This window comes from Halichoeres trimaculatus, unplaced genomic scaffold, assembly GCF_033239565.1.
Source record: "Halichoeres trimaculatus isolate MK-OKI-2021-1 unplaced genomic scaffold, fHalTri1.1 fHalTri1_scaffold_11, whole genome shotgun sequence".
Taxonomy (NCBI): Eukaryota; Metazoa; Chordata; class Actinopteri; order Labriformes; family Labridae; genus Halichoeres; species Halichoeres trimaculatus.
This window is the reverse complement of record NW_027437189.1, coordinates 7,329,145-7,345,032: the sequence shown is the minus strand read 5'-3', so window position 1 is coordinate 7,345,032 and position 15,888 is coordinate 7,329,145. Positions and strand designations below refer to the sequence as shown.

General features: G+C 40.1%; 1 protein-coding gene across 2 annotated transcripts in view; it reads right to left on the bottom strand.

The window, feature by feature from the left end:
* The window catches only part of pkig (protein kinase (cAMP-dependent, catalytic) inhibitor gamma), a 41,689-nt gene that overhangs the window by 5,956 nt on the left and 19,845 nt on the right, over positions 1-15,888 (bottom strand). The window contains exon 1 of one of the 2 annotated variants that reach the window (XM_074680722.1): positions 10,812-10,956. The exons of the other annotated variant lie outside the window; for it this stretch is intronic. The gene's annotated coding sequence lies outside the window, so the exon portion shown is untranslated. Of the gene's footprint in view, positions 1-10,811; positions 10,957-15,888 lie in introns of those variants that run through there. 2 annotated transcript variants of the gene reach the window in all.

The window sequence follows — 15,888 nt, the reverse complement described above, 5'->3', positions numbered from 1 at the left end:
GTTCCTCTTTTACAAATTTAGACTTCAGACCTCTCTGCTGCAGAAACACCCTCCAACAACACAGCACAGCTGAGCAGCACATCTTTAAGAAACATAAGGGAGGTTTGAGTCTCATGGGGAGGAATGAGAGAGGAATAAAAACAAGCTGGCAGAAACCTCAGCGGCGACACGCTGACCCAGGGCCAGCTTGTTCCCAAACTCTCTCCTCACATTCTTCAGCATCATTAAAGAAAGTCCCACCATTGTGTTCCATCTCTTATGTACAGCACGCACGCTCTGCGCCAAAGAGGAAGCAGCCGGGTCGCTCCCTGGGAGGTCATGAGACACGCAGACGTAGGCGGCGCTGTTTGGAACGTGAAGGTCAGACTTAAAGCCCCTGTAGGTACGAGCCGTTCTTCAGGAAATGTCAGTGAATTCTGGACGGCTGGTATTTCCCCGAGTGTATCAGCTAAGCACGAGACGTTCAGGCTGCAGATGATGGTGTGATCTGCAGGTGGATTGGCATCCAGATATCTGGTCAGAGAGCAGAATCACAGCAGGGGGGCCTTCACAGATAGAGCTACAGCTCTGCCTTTTCCATGGGCGTCAGATCAAACACTGTCACAATTACTCACTCATGGTTCCGGATATAAAAAATAAATAAATAAATGTGAAATACAGAGAGATTGAATACATTTCAGGCCTGGTACAAAAACCCAACTGCCATCATTTAGCTTCGTCACCACGGCTGTTAATCACAGGTTTACCAACACGATGCTGATATCACAAAGTCTGACATGGTTCAATTTATGCTTCTGACATTTTAGTGGTCTGAGATTCATTGAGATGACATCATAGGTTAAAAGATATGATGTTAAAATTCACAAAGTGGTTTCCTTCCAACACCTAAATCATGATACAACCATAGAGTGTATAATTAATGGACAAAGTCTCCCTGGCATCACCTGTCTGTTTCTGAAACAATTTTTTTGAAGGTGATCGGCTATCACAGCCATATTAGAAGTGGCGGGGGCTTCAAGTACAGCTATAGGGCACCTTAGTCATGTGAGCTGAGCCGTGCCTCTGATTGGGCGAACTCGTGATCTTAATATCCTCTAAACAGCAGAGCTAGAAAAAAAATCACCCCCATTGTAAAATTAGTGACTTAGACATGGGACGTTTTATTAATTAGGCTGTAAATAGGTTAATTTCTGCTTTGAAAACAGCTTTTTTTGGTTTTGGTATGTAGGTAGCTTCCTGTACTTCCAGAGCCAGCCTCAAGCGGACACTCGAGAAACAGCAGATTTTAGCACTTCTGCCTTTTCTCATATTCTTAGACAAGAGTTTGCTGCTTGCATACAGCCTGTTCTTTTAGACATTATTCAAACTTTGGGACTTAATTTTTTAGTAAGGTGTTTATTTTGGTGTATAGGGCTATTGCACTGTAGGTAAGAATTGCAGAAAATCAAGAAATGACTCAAAGTTTGTACTCCAACTGTAAGCGCCATTTAACAATGTGCATTTTATTATGTAATATTTGTAGGGATGGGTACCTTTCACTTTTGAAACAATTCGGTACCGGTACCTGGCAATCAGTACCGGTACTCAACGGTACCAATTTTCGGTACTTTTCTCTGTTAATGTAGTAAAAAATGTTAGTTTTTTAAAGAATAATATATATATTTTTTTCAACTTGACATATTTATTTTTTAATATATAACCTTGCAATGCTGTGTTTATGTCCAGCATGGAAAATCGCCTACGCTTCCACTCCCTCACAGTCACAAGGATGTGTTTAGGTACCTTAACATGGAACAGTTTGATTTTACATAAGTCAGTATCCGGTACTTTTGACAGAATTCGGTCGGTACCTGCAAATGTACCTAACTTGGTACCCATCCCTAAATATTCGAGGCACATTATTTGCTGAAGTACAGTAACAGTAACTAGCACATTTTGTTTGCTTTAAATATGTTATTTGAGTCTTTCTCATTTGACGTATGTTTTGCTGACCTAGGTGGCACCCATTGTCATGTGACAGGCTCAGGAAATGAAGTGTATTATAATGAAGTTTTGTGCTGTTGTTTATTAAATGAGTGCGTAGAGCTTCATGGTTGTTTTACTGTACATACGTTTTTCTGTACACTTGTCGTCACTCAAGAGTTGTTGTAAATAACAAGTGAGTTTAGCAAATCTTCTATGAGAAAAAACAAGACTTCAGATAGCCAATACACTGACTTTGAACCGTCAATTCCTAAATTGACAAATTTGTGAGAAGAAATGGGAAGAATTAGCAATATAGACTGGTTCTGGATTTTAGATGCTACTTCCAACATCAACTGAGACTAGAACTGTGACGTTCGCCAACAAGTCAGTTGACTGAATGACGTTTTCATATGTAAATTGTCCACACTGCCTTCACGTGAACGACTAATATCTCAGAGTTTGAGTATGAGAGTTGATTTCTTCAATAAATAAATAAATATAACAATAAGCCAGTCTTTTAAACAGCTCTTTGAAAAGAATGGCTCCTCAATGTCCGCACTCCTTTAAAGACCAATAACTCTTATCTCTACCATAGCCCTTAGTGAGGGGGTGGTGGCCTATGAGGACCAAAAGCTCCCCCATTTGCCAACTTTTCACCATCAAACATCCTTTCATAAAAAAATTCTCTTCAAAACAACAAACTTCTTCTTTTTAGCTTTGAACCAGTGTTCAACCAGCCGCTCACAAACTATTTTACTTGTTTGTTGTGTGGGGATGTAGAAATATGACAGTTGAAGAAAACAAAATCGGTGGAAGGGTAAGGGAGGAGGAAAAAAAAGCTTATTCTGTTAAAAAGAAAAATATTTTGTATTCAGGTTACTATGAAGTGATTTTAACATACTTTTGAGCATCATATCTTTTTTCTACCGGGTCTGCTTGAGAACAACATTTGTTTGACATTGTGGATTTAAACATGAAGCGTGTTTGTGGATTAGCCTCGTCACTTTTCATAACAGCTGATAAATGTTCATGTAAATCAAACCATCAATAATTTTACAATAGAATTGTGGCAAAAACAAGAAGATAATGGTTTCTTTCTTTCTGAAAACTCTGGTAAGAGTGTGGTTCTTGGTTGCTTAATTCAACAAAAATGTATGACGAATATAACAGATAAATAAGGCTCAGAGCTGACAAACAGGTGCCAACAAAGACTTCCTTTAAAGTCAGAACTTCAACACAGAGTCTCTTTCAGGTCATGTGTTTGTTTGACCTTTGCAACAGTTAAAACTTGCCTCAGTCTTTATTCATGGTCTGGAGTTCAACTAGATTCCTCACACAACTCTAAATCACAAATAGATTTTTTTCACATCTATTTTGAACCAATCAGAGAAAAGCAATTGAACCTTCTGATATCTTTCTGGGACCTCTCAGGGCTGAAAACCTGGTAATGCAATGCTGCTGACAGCTCTGTTCTGTAGCTGAGCAAGTGAATATGAGCTTCTCAGACAGCATCCAGGGAGAATACTAACAAGACAGAGAAATTAAGCTACAGCTGCAGAGCATTTATCTCCATCAGCCTGTGGAATTCAAGGTAACAAACCAGCTGTGAAATTTAATATGAGACATCTGCTTACAATATATTACAGCAATGACAGGACAGCGACAGAGATACTGGGAGCAAAGTGAATTAAACTCAACTTCAACCAGCTTTCTTTATGAACAGATCTGGCTTTGAAGCACGGTATAATTAGTCCAACTCACAAAATCTTTCAATAATGCAGCTCAAAGCAAACCAGAGCTCATTTTCTGGAGTCTTAAAACTCCTGTGAAGCTGGCTGTAAAAACCACTGAGGTTCACAGTTACGTCTCATTTGAGAAAACAAGATTGACTCCATCCATATTGAAGTTTTTGATGCCTGAAACTGTGATGAAGGGGTGAATGTCAAAAAAGATGACAGAAACAGCTGCATTATCATATTTCTCAAGCAAATATTCAGTGTTGGAAATATTTGCAGAGTGAGTTTTGCCTGTTGTCCACAGGGGGCGCCAAATTCCTTAGAAAAGGAAAGTTTGTCAAAGGAGCTTTAAACTATGTCATTATAGTTGTGTAATGAATTAATGTACTGCTTTAATTAAGGTTTTTAATCAAAACTTCAAAAGTTTCATGTTTGTGCCAAAAATCATCTTTGAACCCTAAGGTCTTTCAATTGGGGTATTTTGCAACACAATGCATAAATCAAAGTACTGATCATATTGTCATATTGCACATCAGAATTAACGGGAGAAACTCAGCTACAAACGCTGTCAAGTCATACTTCAACCTGGAGGCGGGGGCTTAAAGGGTTAAATTGTTTACGTTACATTAAAACCAGCAAAAACTACAAACTCTGCTCTTGCACACCCTTAATCCATGCAAACAACTCAAGACGTCATCTTATTTACAATTTACAAAGCACTGGCAACGGATTTAATGCTCCACCAACTGCACTGCAGAGCAAATAGTGTCTCTGTGCGTCAGCGTTGACTGCAAACATTTAAATGATCCATTATGCATTCATTTGGAGCAAACCAGGCCCTTTTCTATTCAACGACCCTTAATGTCAATAACAGCTAATCTTCCAACTCTGGTGCCGACGATCCTATCCAGTTATGAGTGACATTTTTGCTGAGAGGTGGCGGTAAATACAGTTAGTGAAGGCAGAGAAATATAAAAAAAAAAAAAGACAAGTGAGGAGTTAAATTTTCTTTTTTTTGTGATAAGAGATGTGATTAGAGTGATTCTTGATTATACATCTTATACTTTTGAAAAGTCAATTGTGGTACTTTTTAAATGGTACCACAATTGTGAGGACCATGCCTTTGTGTTTCGCGCCAATTAAAAAATCTGCCAAATCTTTTCTATCGATGCCAAACAGCTATAAGACAAATTGCTAAGAAACACTGACAAATCAAAAGCTGCGTTTCCACCAAGCAGTCAGGCTCGGTTCATTACAGTTTGGGACATTTAAGCCTGATCCCGTTTGCGTTTCCACAGCAAACTGTGCCCTCTCGTGGTGGGCGGTGTGTAAGCTGGATGCCGAAAGCCGCAGCTGTTAAACAATAGCGCGACGCCGTAGCAGTATACCCCGCTATTAAATCCAACAAAGAAGAAAAACGTGACACAGTAAACTAAGAGCACGCATAGAAGACATCCAGCATTTCGTCCTCTCTGTGATTGACATGTAGCTCATTGAGACAAAGTGCAATCAAGCTTTGTTTCAGAGAAGACTGTGTGCGGCCAGGAGAAATACAGCAGCTGTCGGGGTAAGTGACAATTCTTTTGACCAATCAACGGTCTGGAGTGTGTTGCTCCACCTTCCAAGAGCGGATCGGTTCAGTCTGGTACCCATACGAAAGGGTCCAAAAAAAAATAGGTCGGCTCGTCTCGGTTTTTAGGGATCTGTCCCGGGATGAGTCTGTGGAAACGCCGCAAAAAGCGCGCCGTACCGAGACGAACCAAACAGGTCTGCTTGGTGGAAACGCGGCTAAAGATAAAGGCTGTTTTCCAAACTGCCAACTACGTAAGTAGTTCCTACTATTTTGGCCAAAATTCAATATGTAGTAGGTAGTATGTGAAAACTTACAAAATCTGCAGTACGCCAAAAAAATGTCTATGCAGGTGGAAGGTTTTGGTGAATTACTGCCATCTACTGAAATGAGTCAGCATTACAACTACAATACAACAACACTTACGTTAGACTGTCTGTGAGATAGAAGTAAAGTGATGCAGAAACACCAGTAAATCTTGTCACTTCTATCCATAAGAGAAGTGTTTACTTTTACTAATTCACCAAAGCCCAGTAAACCACTAATTCACTTTTTTAAAACCATACGTAAATTATATAGTAGTGGTTTTTCCATCAGCTGTAAAATAAAAATCCCTTCCAGATTTATTTTCAGTAAACGACATAACTTTTGGTGTATGATTTTGCTATGATATCATTAACTAAAATAACTAAAATTCCAAGATCTACCAAATGTTTTTTTGTTTGTTTGTTTTTTTAATGCTGCTGTCGGGGTCAAAGCAATTTGTAAACAAATGTTTTTAAAAGTGCTATATAAATAAAGTTTATTATTATTATTATTATAAATTTATAATAAAGGCAAAATAAAAAACCCGTAGCTCCATTCTCCGAAACTGAAAATCAGAGTTGTATACTGCAAAACAGACCCAACAGAACAGTCATACTACATACTACATGCAAAAGCAGTAGGCAGTATGCAGTGTCTACTACATACTACATTCGCTCACATATATGTGTATACATACAAAAGTGTGAAAAGATTTTAGTTATCCAGTCAGTATAGCTAATTAGGGTAAGGTTATGGAAATCAGCTCAAACAAATCTTGAGTTAATCAATATGTCTTTAGAGAACACTCTTACAGAGGGGTTTTCTTATCTACATGAAGCCGTTCTCAAAAGCTTGATAACATCAGGAATCATCGTAAAATATCTGATCTAAAAGCTCCTTCAGGAATATTTGAAAGGTTGTCATACCTTGTTAAATTCAGCCTTTAGGAAATGAAAATGAAGCTACTGTGAGCCACAGTCTCAAAACTGTACATTAACCAAACAGATTCAAAAACAGACAGACTGCACTCGTCCTGTATCACAATAAGTGTTTGTGCGTCTGTTGTGTTTGCCTCTTTCTCCTCCACTGACTCTGTTGCTATGTGGATTATGGAGCTCCATATAATTGCCATTTGTTTGTTTAATTAGTCTGCCTGCCTGCGCTTGAATCAGGTCCTACCATGAGATCATTAACAGGTTTCCATGGAGGGATGACGACGGCGACGATGATGACGATGTTCTGCTCTTCTGCTCGTGTTTACTCTCTTCTCCGCACGGCTGCAGGTCTCAGCTGTGGAGCATGCTCTTTAATGGCGCTGCGTTTGAAATATATCTTAACGCCAGAGCTCCCCTCGATGATGAACGTGTTTTTGTAGAGATGACCGACTCAGACTGGGAGGGTAGGGCGCTGTTGTTGTTGTTGCGCACCTGCTGTGATTTGTTTAATGTAAATGAGCATGTAAAGCCGACCTTGGAGGCTGATGCTCTGAAAAGACGATGATGACCTTCTGCCTGACTGAGCTAAGAGCGGCTTTGTTTGCTGAGTGGAAAAAAAAGACTAATAACCACGCTCTCATTCCTGGCTCGCAGTCAACAGTCTTCTTTTCCAATCCAATTTTTTTGTCCACACATTTAATTTTACAAGAAATGGCATTAATCCACGGTGGCGTATTGCATGTACTTCAGAAAAAAAATGTTTTTACGCCATAACTTTCCTATATAACAGATTTTTTTTTTTTTTTTCAAATTTCCTGTTTTTACGACGCACTCTCGTAAAAACAGAAATTAATTTTGATTTTTCCAGTTTTAAGAGATACTATCTCACAAAAACAGGATTATGAAAGTTAAAGAATTCATGAAAATCTTCAATCATCATCTCGAAGAATCATAAGCATATGTTTAGCGACAAAAATATGCAGTGAGTCATGCAGTGGAACATCATGGGAAATCCTCTTTTTATAGTATCACATAAAAACAGGAAATTCAAAAGTAAATAAATTCCTGTTTTTATGAGGTAGTTATGTTGTAAAACAGGAGTTTTGTTTATTGTTGTCAAGCAAATGCAATACACCACCGTATTAATCTGTGTTTTCATGTATCTTTAGCTAGTATTCAGCTCGGACAAAAACTGTTTTAAAATGATTAAAAGAAAAGAAGCAAATTACCCACTTTGTCCACAGGGGGTGCCAAATTCAACACAGTCAAAAAGCTCCACATGAGCTCTGTAAGATAAACTGTACGAGTGGCACTTTGACCTTTTGTAAATATCATGAGTCTTGCTTCATCCTCAACTTTCTGACACTAACTTCAGCGCCTCATGACCACATTCCTGAAGTATTCACTCACAGCTCTGTTACAGTGTGTCCTAGTTTAACAAAAGACAGTCTTTATATGAAGGGTGAGGGTGTGTGTGTGAGGATAAGAAGGGAAACTTGACACAGCTGCAGCCACAAAACAATCGTCACAGGTGTGCATTGTCACCCCAGACAATAACAACTCGACCCTCGAAGGGAAACTCTGAGCTGAACTCAGTTTAGCCTCTCCTTCTCTTCCTGCTGTATTATGTGTGTGTCCTCCTATGTGTGTGTGTGTGTGTGTGTGTGTGTGTGTATTGTTTCTGTGTGTGTGTGGGGATTCGCTCTGCAAAGTTATTTCAGGAACCCGTCCTGATTTACATTCTGGTGAATCCTCTGTCCCGACAGAAATGAGCCGCACTGTTACATCGACACGAAGAGCAACGCGACCTCGCGGTTTATGGAAAAACCAACCTGGCTGTATGCACTTTACTCACTCTGAGGTTTTTCCTACACGACAGGTTTTGAACATGAACAGCAGCCACACATGGAACAGGAGCGATTGGAGCACAGAGATATCAGAAGCATAAGCCTGTGGGATCACTGGGGGGAGTATGAGTCAGCACAGACACTTAAATCAGCCCATTAGAGAAGCAGGCTCACAGAGATCCCACTGGAGCCTTTTAAGCCTGATTTGTGCGTAATAAACCCACATTATCTGCAATAACGCACACAAAGACTGGCTTCTTTGCTGACTTCGCCTTCCATTAGGAACATCTACACCAGCTACTTCAGGTCTGTTGAGCACCTCTGCTGCTTTTATTGATAAGACAGAAAGCCTCCACCTGAGAGGGCTCGATGGGCCTCACGTGGCAGGCCAACTTTCAACTAAACCTAACAACTCTGAGAATACTTCTGTTTTATCTCCCAATGTGAGAAGTAGACGACAATCACAGTCAATACTAGGGCTGCACGATTATCGCAATCGCAATCGCAATCGCAATTTCAGCACACGCAATTACGTAATCGCAAAAGAGGTTATCGCAATCGCAATGTCAGCACATGCAATTCAGATTTTTCCCCATGATAACCAAGCAAGTCTGTAGACTCATCATGACACAACTTTTTTTATTAAATCACAAGCACAATCGCAATCGCAATATTGTCCGCCTAATCGCAAATCGCACCTTTTCCCCAAATCGTGCAGCACTAGTCAACACCACGGACTGAATAAGGAATGGTTTGTAAGGGTGCGAAGCCAAAATAACCCCATCAAACACACTGCCATGGTAGAGCCAGGATCTGCTACGTGACAAAAGTTTTTTTCCTTTGAAGGTCTAATCTTTTTTCTCTCATTTCCAACATTTTTCACTATTCCCCAAAAATACAAAAGAATGGCAGCTGTAAATCATTGTGAAAGGTTACGTAAAACCCTGTTTTAAACGTCAAATAACTAATGAAAAAGAAACTTTTCAGACAAAAAAAGAGGACTTTTCTGCAAGGTGTATTTATTTTTTACAGTTTGACCACAGCCCCAGTCAAATGAACAGGGGAGACAGAGTTTTTGACCAACACTGCAGCCAGCCACGAGGGGGAGCAGTTTTTGTTGCGACATCACTTCAAGCTTTGCAAGATGGCATCCATTTTTAATTTTAGTCTATAGTTAACATCCATAGTTCAACATTTTTCATTTACTTTCCTTTAAATCAACCCAGAAAATAAACAAGGACTTAAATACACAGTTGATTGGAAAAAATAAAAAAGGTAAAAGTATCAAACTGTTGAAGCCTGGAGCTGGTTTACAGGGTCAGTGTTGGGCCCTAGAACGCCAAACGTATCATATTTGATACATGAGTTTCAATGACCTCTATATCATCCAAATGATAAATAGTGTCTTTAACAGCCTGTTAAATATATTAAAAAGTTCAGGATTATCAAACCACTACAAGCAGCTGAAGTTGTATTTTGGCCCTTTTTTGTACAAAGGCTGCTCTCATGAAATCATCCACACACTTTTTTTCTGGGACAATCATTGCTAATGTTCAAGAAATGATGGTAAGAATGGCTTCTTAACCGTTACTGTTCTTTAAAATAGGTATTTTCTTCACACTAAAATGCTTACTATAAAAGTTGTTAAAACCATCCAACGCGTCAAATGTGTTACAAAAAATAACTCGTAAAAAATGACATTGCAATTTTTTTGTGGATTTTGTTAAAGGGCTACTACACATCTTATTTCCAAAAATAAGAATTTTCTGGCAATTTTTTGTTGGGTCAGGCTTTACATCGTTTGTAATTTATTTATTAATGCGTTTTTCTTTTTGCATGTATAAATCTATTTATTTTGTTTAACAATTTATTTTTAGGCCCCCTATAAAAATCCAAACAATAAAGTCTCTTCCACTCCACTGACCAGAGTCAATAAAACATCTTTGATGTTTTGTTCCAACATCAGTCATGAACAATACCAGCACACACTGTGCCATGCACTGTTCTCAATAACAGACGCTTATCCGTCTCTTATCGGGCAAACCAGTACACCTAACCAATGATCTGGGTCCTGGGGTTTCCATTTAACTGAAGAAGTCACCTGTCAGGCAAACTCTGATCTGTTCTCATGAGCAGAATGCAGAAATCGCATCTTGAAGGAGGGGGGGTGCCAACCATCGACAAAACCTTAAGATTCTGCCTTTTACCAAAAAACCTTCCTTAACTTCTCCATCTCTCTGTTTGAAGTTCTTACAACCTTAAAAATTTGAGGACTGCAAAGGATTTGAAAAAATGTCCAGACATGTTACATCTTCTCATTTGAGGATCTTTTATTCAAGTTTAAAGGTTTTTCTGATCCTGACCTACTGTTCAGCTGATTTTGACTCGCTGACTCTTAAGAACTCTCAGACCCCCGTGGTCAAATCAAACGTGAACAAACGGCCCACCTTACCAGGGCGATCAGAGCTGCTTCATCTCCTCATGAGCGTCCACAGTCAGACCCAAACTGCCCCCAAACTCAGATCCATCCAGCCCGCAGAGCTCTCACAGTGTCAGACAGCAAAGGCACCATCACACTGTGTTTCTCAGCTCGGTGCCCTCTCACTCGCCTCCTCTCAGCCCCCGTCGGCTCTGTGGTCTGGGCTCTGTCTGTTCACATGATGTCAGCAGCTGCTCGGCTGACAGCGAGCCCACTTCAAACACCAGGGAGCTGTATTTCCCCGTCCGGATTATTGTTGGTCTTCCTCTCATAAATAAATAAAAGCAGAGCCCATTCAACTCCTCTTGCTATGTTTGCCCCATATCCTTCCTCTTTTAACAGGACCCTGGGCTGGGTGTTAAAACGTTATTTCCCCTGGTGAGGTCAATATGGGAGCTTTCCTAGAAGCTCATTTTTTGATTGTTTTTACAAACAATGTGAAACTTTTCCAGCAGGAGTCACAAACAAAGTGCCAGTCAAACTGGATTCCTCCCACCTCTCCCTGCCTCTTTCTCCTTCTCTCAGGCGAGTTTCAAGATGCCATTGAGCAGCAGGAGAAGTCTCTCTCCTCTCTGTCAGACATGCAGCATTATCACTGATAACACTTGATACACAATGCAATTTTCTTTCTCCTTTTCACTGAGCGGAGATATCGGGAATGATCACTGCCACTCTGGTGTAATTGCCATCCTCAATGAGTGCGCTGAGCTCCTGCGCCTGAAGGCATGGTGAATCAGCCGAGGAGCAGGAGATAAGAAGCCTGACCGGGGCCATTAGCATCAGCTGCTTCGGAAAAGTCCTGAGTGAAGTAATGAATAAAACAAAAGGTCCGGGTAAAAAGGCTTCTTCTTCTTCTTCTCCTTCTTCTTCTGAAAGCTGCAGCAGAATCAAAAATCGATCACACTGGGACAGATTATCTCAGGAGGCGTTCAGACGAGCTGAGACGTGCAGCTCTTTCTCTTCAGAGATCAATCAACGGTGTTCGTCTCTCATGAGAACTCTGAAAACATACATATGTATGGTTAGACTCCACAAACTGTTACCAGCTATCAAAAAGATCGTACCCTTTCTCTTAAAGTGACTCAAGGCATGTTAAGCAGGGCTTGAAATGAGGTTTTCCTTTCTCCTTATCCTTAATTAAGCTGTTGTCGGGTGTTCTTCGTTTGCTGAGGAAGAAGAATCGACAATCCGCTCAGCTCTGGACTACAATTGGTTCAGAGAGGATTGAAAGGTCAAAGAGAGAATCAGTGCCACTAAAACCAACATGAGCCTCCAGGTCGGAAAAATCCATTTCTAACCGTAGAGTCTACCTGCGATGACCAGTGTGACGAGTGACTTATTCTCCAGGTTCAATAAGGAGAAGGTCAAACACCGGTTTACCCATAATCCTCTAAGGGATCATCAGTGAAAGTCACTAGATGAGAAAAAAGGACTGGTGTGGAAACTTCTGAAACACTGAACAAAAATAAAGTCACATGACGACTGACCTTTTATTGTTTGATCCAGTTTTTAAAGCTAGAGTTGGGTTAAGATTGCACACTGCTTTCAAGTTTTCAGAAATTTAACAGAAAAATCATACATGCTTAGCACATGCTAATTTGTGTTTGGTAGTTTATTTCTATGTTGTAACAATTCTTCTCGGTAACTTTCAAATGGAGCCACATTTGTAAGGAACGATGAATGAAAATCTGCCAAATCTTCTCCCAATGCCAAACAGCTTATTCTGCCACTGACTCTTGTCTGGTGTTGTTTGTGTGGACGAACCAAACACACTCACAACAGCCTGGCTGTTTTGAGGTTACAAGACATACAAGTTTAGCCTAAAGGCCTGCTAAACTCAGACCAAGCTGGGTTGAGTCCAGTGTTGCCAACATGGCCTCCATCAACAATAGGCTGTAAAACTCTGCACAAGAAACAGATGGGTGACGTCACAGACACTATGTCCATGTATGGTCATTGTTCGTTGGAAGAAAAAATACATATCTCTGAAATTCAATTTTTCTAGGAGCATAAAAAAATTGATAGCAGACTGTTTTAGCGATTCCATACTTCACATTATCCTAAATGCCTGTTCTTAGGATTTCCCCCTGAAAGCATGTTAATTCAAAGGCCAGTAGCACAATACTGGCGTGTCACATCATCTTGTCCATCTCAGCTCAAGGAAATCACAGCACGTCTCTGCGACAATGGACAACTAGAAACTTTGTTGCAAGAAATAATGCAGTGTTTTCCTGAAGAATGATACGTGACAGAGTATCCTGCTAAAGAGAGGCAGCAGGATGAGACAGTTATCATATTTAGTAGGGGTGGCAGAAAAAAATGGAATACAATATATAAGGATTTTTGTTTGACAATATCAAAAGTTGTCAAGATATCTTTTTTTTTTCAAATTCAAACTCTTAATTTCAGTCTTTGTTTATAAATTGGTTTGGAAAAAAGTTACCACTTTTTTCCAGCAGAGGGCGAAATGTTTCTCTCTGACTCACGTGATGTGCATTTTACTGGAAATATGGCTCCTGATAGAGTCTGCAGACATTATCATTCATTATTCAATATTTTTACATGGTTTGGTGTTAAAAAAAAAAAAAAAAAATTGCAAAAATTGTAAATATCGAAGGATCGCAATTAAAAATTAAAATGGCACCCAAAAGTTGTAATACAATTGAATCACGAGAAAAGCATATCGTCCCCACCCTAATATCTAGGTTATTCACTGGTTATTAAGGTCTCCAATGCTAATGGTGTCTCAAAGAGACTGTGAACACACTACCTACTGTCTATGGTCTGTTATTGTTTCTATGACATCCCAGAGTGGGGTATGAAACCAGCTGCCATACTGGAAATAGGGGCTCAACTAGGGATGGGTACCAAATTAGGTACTTTTATAGGTACTGACTGAATTCTGTTAAAAGTACCGGGTATTGATTCATGTAAAACCAAACGGTACCATGTTTAGGTACCTAAATGCATCCTTGTGACTGTGAGGGAGTGGAAGAGTAGGTCATTTTCCATGCTGGACATGAACACAGCATTGCAGGGTTATATACTGAAGAATAAATTTGTTGTTTTTTTATATTTCATTAGTAAACAAATGGATATTTTTTACCACATAAACACAAAAAAGTACTGAAACTTGGTACCGTTGAGTACCGGTATTGATTGCCAGGTACCGGACATTGGTACCGTATCGTTTCAAATGTGAAAGGTACCCATCCCTAGGCTCAACCCAACCTTGAGGCCATCCAGAAAGAGGCAGGGATGTGACCTGCAGCCTCCTGGCTAATGGCTATATGTGGCTACCAGTAAGGCAAGTTGGACATATCCATAAAATTCACCACTTCGTTAACTGTAAAACAAAAGACACATCAAAAATATAAATCTTTCAGTAAAGTATTTAGGAACAGAGAAGCTGACTTTCAACACCAAAGACATTTCTAGTACCAGGTCATAATCGTGTTTATTTCAGCTGAAATAAAATAAAGTGTCTCCAAGGAACAGTCAGACGTAGTGCCTCCATATTAGCTTCATTTTTCAACATCGATCTGAGGTTGATGTTTGGGTACACCCAGGATAGACTGTCAGTCAATCACGGAGCTGACACTCTCACAGAGAAGCAACAGTCACCAGTGAGCTACGCCCGGTCAAATATCCTGGACTGACCTGGTAAATCATGTGGTTTTGACTTAATGCATCTGAGCACAAACGGTTCTCAGATATGGATTCAAATCTACACCTCCACAGAGGGCAGGAGAGCTGAATAAGCACCAACAAAGGGACATTCAATCCCTGTACAGTAGACCATGCTCCTTTTGTTAGCACAGCTCACTTAGCAACAGCTGGGTCAATCATTCAATACCAGGTCATGATCCAGAGCATACTAATGCTGCTCCGCCTTCACACAAAACAAATACAGCATGTGACAGCACAAGACACAGGATCAGATGTCCGTGTTTGGGGATAAGTAAGGTTACACTTCCAAAGGGTGTTAGATGTACAACAACACATCCTGTGTGTGCGAGTCTCTGTGGGATAAAAACTGCAAATAAGCTGCGATGGATTGATCCTTCACAGGCTGCAGAGACGAGTGTCCAGACAGACGCACGCTGAGACACATGAGACCGAGTGTACTGTAACAGCAGGCCCTGCTTCAGGCTACAGGGAATCCCCAGTTTGTGTTGTTTCTGTGTGTGTGTGTGTTAATGACGGGTGTGACTGTCTCATCAACCACCAGTGATTCACAGCTGAGTCAGGAGCAGGTGCTTGGACTGGACTCCAAAATGAGACAGTGATTACAGCCCAGGAGGAACGTATGTACATTCTCTCATCTTTATTTAGACGCTTATTTTGGAGTCTCAGCTCCGGATGTACAACGATTAAAGGATAACACCTCAACACCCACACAAATTGCTCTGGTTAAACTGGAAAATTAACACTAAACAGCAGCAATGTGTGACCAGCACAGATGTGGATGTTAACCTGCAAAGAGAGCTTAAGGCTGGGGGAGCTAGCTCTGCTATCTTAAGCCAGATACAGCAAACTACTTTAGCACTATATACATTCAGACTTTGAGGGTTTAACTGTGCTCAAGTTTGACTGAATGTTTTCTTTTTTCAAGACTAGGCACCAAGCCAGCATTTAAGAATTATGTTGCAATCACAAGGAAATGAGTTGCTTGGGAAAATTTCTAGCAGGGATGCTGGTATTAGTCCAAAACAGAAAAGCTAATTTGGATTGGTGGCTTTGGGCCAATCCACTGTGCAAATCTATAGAGCTCATCTACTCACCTCGAGTTAGATAAGCCTGAAGTTGCCAAATCATCATTCTCTTTTTCTTACTTATATTAAGTATATTATATTAATACAGAATGTTAATTGCTAGGCGCCGCTCTGTTGGCTATGGCTGCTTTTTGCAGCAGCTCTCTCTTCTTTGTCCATTTCTTGTAATTTTTCAGCTCTTTTTCGTAATCTTTGTATTTGAAGTGGATCATTACTTTGTATGGCTCATTTGTTTGTCATGGACACCAAACTTTTTGTGTCTTCAGCGATATTTT